Raw genomic sequence first — 5,513 nt, forward strand, 5'->3', positions numbered from 1 at the left:
AATCATTTTCCTGTGTCCTTTGGGCTCGTTCTTCACAGAGTTACAAATGCAAAATAAAGAGTTTGTCCAAGCCATACACAAGTGGTTGAATAAAGTCTGGTATTTCCCAAATTTTATAGAGGAAAGTTAGTTTACTCAGCTGTAAACTCTGCCCGGAGACACTCCATGCAGTCACTGCCATTGCCGTTCAAACCCCCGAGTGCCGGTTGTTCATGTCAACAAAAGAAACCATCGTCACTTTCCTCTCTCCGTGATCAGAGCCTCGAGGGTTCTCATGTTATCCCCGGGGAGGCTGTTGTTTGTTTGGCTTTCACAACAATGAGCTCATCGCTGAGTTCCCCTCTGCACCGAGGCTGCAGCTGAAAGGGGATCCACAACTCTGCACTGGGCTGCCATTTCAAACCAGCGTGTGGAGCTCCAGGATAATTAAACTATGATTAATCCAGCGTACGTGGATTGCTGCTGACCCGTATCACAGGGTGACATAATCAATCACAATTAATAAATCAGGAGTCCAACAACACGAATGCTTTAGTAAAGAGTTTCTCTAACAAGCTGATCAGATTATTTGTCAACTGAGACACTACTTGAAAACGTGCCCTCTCAAGAATGTGTAAGCGTGTTTACATAATTTATACATAAGTGTTGACAAGTACTAAAATGATAAAATATACAGGAATGAGCAAGTCATTACGTATTAATAATTGTGCATATGTGCTGCTTTTGTGAATCAAACTGTCCTACATCATATAAAAATGTCATGGATGACATAACATGCCAGCATCATGTGGTGTAACCTGGGCAGATTAGACCTCACATGACATTGCATAGCATTATGCTATATCATGCAATCCATTATGCAGTGTCATGTGAGGTCACACACTGCAGTGTCATGTGAGGTGATGTAGCCCTTTGAGACATACAGTAACATGATGCGATGTGTAATGCCAACATAACATGTCCCCAACCCCCCTAGCCCTAATGTAACATAACATAATATAATATGGTATAATATAATTTATATCATATGTGTTAAAGTCAAATCATGTCACATCAACTTACATCATTGGGCTCCTACCCAGCAGCGCTCTGCCCAGTAAATACACCTGTTACTGACATGGCTCACCTGGCACACCTGTGTAGAGACTACCGATGGAACAGATACCTGCTGCCTTCAGACGGATGTAAAGGAAATGTCTTCAGTATAGGCTACTAACTGTTGCGGATTACAGATCTGATGTATTTGTGTATGTATTTACATTTGATTGATGTGCCTGATTGTATGTCAGGTTATTTAATGTTTGGTTACATCAAATTGAACTTTCTCATACGGTGTCACACAATGTTATGTTGTTGACATGTTGAGTTACACGCCATTATTTAGTCATGTTAAAGGGACAGTTCACCCCAAAATCAAAAATACATATTTTTCTTTCTACAGATAGTTCCCACATGAAACTGCTCACAACAAATCTGTGGATTATCTTTAGTGACCAGGTCATGACTTATGGAAAGAGACATTGCTGTTGAGTTTTTCAAACGTAGTTTTTTGGTGCTTTGAGCGCTGCAAGCTGAGTGCAGACATCTCTCTGTGACATTAGACCAGTCTTATCAGTGTAACTGATGCTGCTGTCTGTTGTGTCTCTCCACCTGTCTCCACCTTCTTGGCAGCAGGTCCCTTCTGTATGTCTGCCGGTGATATGATGGCACAGACACTTGGCTCAGGTTGCACGATCTTATCAAGTGATTAACAAATCCTGCGTGGTCATTACCCGGTGTCCTGCCTAACAACAGCGTAGCTATTTGTTTTGACTGTGTCCACTGAAACTGGGCCACAGGATAGTCTGTCATCTGTGTGTGTGTGTGTGTGTGTGTGTGTGTGTGTGTGTGTGTGTGTGTGTGTGTGACAGAGAGAGCATGTTTGAGTGTTAGTGTCTCTGTTACAGTGTTTTGTATGTGAGATAGTGAAAGGGAAAAGGAGGTAGTGTTTTAAAGCTGTAGAGGCAGAAATACTGTAGTTGCTTTAAATGCAGTGCATTTTATTTAGTTATTATATATATTTTACCACCCACATCATCTTTACTCAAAATCCTGCAAACAGCACTATGTGTGAACATCCCAGTGATCATGAAAAGGACGGCCAGCTGATCACAATTATCTGTCTCATTTGTGTCTGTTGCTGCCAACTAGGACAACCAGCCTTATCTCACCTGTGTGTTATTCTGTCCAGACAAACTACCTGTTCAAAACAGGTGCGTCATCCTACTGAAAGGTGAGAGAGGTTTTTGAAATATGCTTAGTCATAGTAAAGGTGGTTGATCCCATTACCTTGTGTATTATAATCCAGCTAAGATCTCTCTGTTTGTGTGGATAAAGTAAAAGTCCTGAATTCAAAATTATGCAAAGTATGCTAAGTATTATGCTAAGTACCCTTTAGTCAGTGTTCTCTGTGAAAGCCACAACTTTCAGATACCAAACAGATGACATAAAGAGTTGCAGCTCTATCAGTAGCTTTAAAGCCAAACTGAAAAGTTAGCTAAAAGCTAACTACTGACTATGCATTTCACTGGTTTATGCTATGTCCTTGCTTTTAATTTGTCTGACGTACAGTTGTTGCTGACAGCAAAGTTGGGAGTGAGAACGTGTTGCCACAGCAGACATTGTGACTTGTCCCAACAGGAAAAGCACAGGTGTGACACTTAACATTAACGATGGCTCTGTTCTGTCCCTGTAAGAGTGACAGTGAGCCAGCATGAACAATACCAGCACCCTGAAACTGAAGCAGCTAAATGAGCCTTCATTCATTTTATTATTTACACCTGTTCTTTTCATATTGTGACATATCAAAATGTCTTCTGTTAAAAAGGCCTATTGTACAAGGTCCCTTACAAAGATGTATTTAAAGTTCCCCTTCAGACATGTTTTGAGAACTATAAAAATACTGTGTTTGGGGCGCCCTGGTAGCTCACAGCGTGCGCCCCATATACGAAGGCTGAGTCCTTACTGCAGCGGCCCGGGTTCGCTTCCAGCCTGTCGCTAAAAAATACTCTGCTTGGAATAAGGATGTGTGTCTGATATAGTTTATCCACAAAATAATTCAATTACCTGGATAAAAAGTATTAAAATTATATCTTCTCCTTCTCCCCCCAAATCCAGAATCTTTCAACGTGCAAATATTTTCCATTTCAAATGTTAATCTGAGTTAAGGTCTGTGTAAATTACACTTGTTTGCATATTGAATCACGATTGGCTCCAGACTAGCTGTGATGTCATAAAACCTGCTGGTATTTACATGTGTTAAACTGAGATTTAAGGTACAGAGCAACTTTCCCCCTTCAGCAGATGGATGAAAACAGTCTTGGATTTGTGAGTGGAGGGGGACTTTAAGTATCAAAACTAAAAGTTGTGGTTACGCAAAATGCTTTTAAGGTTCTACATTATGATATTATAATGTATACTAGATCATTATATTATTATTACTGATGCATTAACGTGTAAATAGCATTTTAATGTTGAAGCTGGAGGAACATATACTATGTTTTGTATGTAAAATCTGAATTTGCCAAAGTAATTAGTAACTAGTAACCAGTGGTAGGAGAAGTATTCAGATCTTTTACTTCAGTAAAAGTAACAATACTACAGTGTAAAAATACTCTGTTACAAGTACACGTCCTGCATTCAAACTCGTTCTCAGTTAAAAGTACAAAAGTATTAGCATCAAAATTTACTTAAAGTACCAAACGTAAAAGTACTCATTATTCAAAACGGCCCATTTCAGAATCATTATTATATATTATTATAATTATTATAAGTATTATATTACTGGATTATATAGTAATGCATTAATGTGTTCATCACGTTAATGTTGCAGCTGGTAACGGTGGAGCTAATTTTAATTACTTTATACACTGCTGGGTAGCTTAACATATAATACCTATAATAATATATCATAATCTATATTAATAATCTAAATCTGCAAAGTAACTAGTAACTAAAGTATCAAATAAATGTAGTGGAGTAAAAAGTAGAATATTGTCCTCCAATATGTAGTGGAGTAAAAATACAAAGTAGCATAAAATGGAAATACTCAAGTAAAGTACAAGTACCACATATAGACTCTATATTGTACTCGAAATAGACATAGTATTTTATTAATATCAGTGGGAAATTTTGCAGTTTTCACAATTAGGAAGAGTACTTGTGTAAATGCAGTGGTAGAAGAAGTACTCAGATCTTTCACTTAAGTAAAAATAGCAATATCACACTGTAGAAATACTACAAGTAATGTGAATGTTGCAGATGGTAAATGTGGGGCTATTTTAATTTATTTATATATATATATATCTTATATATATTACTATATGTAGTGCTGGGTAGCTTGTGAATTTCCCTCTAAGTCTTATTGATATAATATCATAATTTATTTGTTGATTGTGGAAGACTCATCCCACCAAAAAGCACCACAGAGCGCCACAGGAAGTCATTCCTGCCTGTGGCCATCAAAATCTTTAACTCCTCCCTCTAAGGGTTAGTCTGTATGACCCTAGGTCACTAAACTGGACATTGATCATTACATCTCTGCCATAATTGAATAATTGTGCAATATTCTGTGCACTACTCCCGTGCAATATTAGTTTTCCCACGTTAGTTTTTCTTATTTATTGTTATTGATATTATATACCTCTATTACTCTCGACAGTACATGCACCTCTGCTTATTACTTATTACTTATTTTATTACATTGTATTATTATACTGTATTATCATCATCAACCGGTAAACCCACTTGGTACTCGACACTTAGTTTATCTTATACTTATACCCACCTGATACTTAATTTATTTTCTGACCTATTTTTATAGTGTTTTATAGTGTATCATATTGTTTGCTAGTACTTTCTCATGTGTGCACTGACTAAAGGCGAGCTACTGTAACAAAGAGTTTCCCTATGGGGATCAATAAAGTATTTCTGATTCTGATTCTGATTAGATTTTGCAGCATTAATCTGAATCTAGAAAGTAAAGAGTAACTAAAGTTCAAATAAATGTAGTGGAGTAAAAAGTACTATATTTGCCTATAAGAATTACTTGAGTAAACTACAAGCACCTCAAAATTGTATTAAAGCACTTAAGTTATTTTCCACCACAGCATGTGACTGTATGGATCTCAGCAGGTACATTTGTGTTTGTGTGTGTTTACCTTTAAGAGTTTGGGCGGCGGGATCTGGCCTGATCACCGCTGGGTGATCAGGTCAAGCCTCCTTTAATGCAGTCTATGGGTCAAGCGCGTTTGTTGGCCGTTGGCGCCCTCTCGTGGACAGCCCGCGAACTACATTTTCTGTAAAACTTTACGTAATATGAATTGATTTCGATCATCTGCGCCGTTGTTTGCCAAATCTATAAAAAGTAATAATTTCACAACAACTTTTAGCTGTATTAGTGAAAGCGGTAGTAACACAACAAAAGGCTGTGAATACTAGTTCGCCCAGCTAGCTAGTTTAAGAACAGCGCTGTG

Source organism: Siniperca chuatsi, linkage group LG7 (genome assembly GCF_020085105.1).
Source record: "Siniperca chuatsi isolate FFG_IHB_CAS linkage group LG7, ASM2008510v1, whole genome shotgun sequence".
In the NCBI taxonomy this organism is placed as follows: domain Eukaryota; kingdom Metazoa; phylum Chordata; class Actinopteri; order Centrarchiformes; family Sinipercidae; genus Siniperca; species Siniperca chuatsi.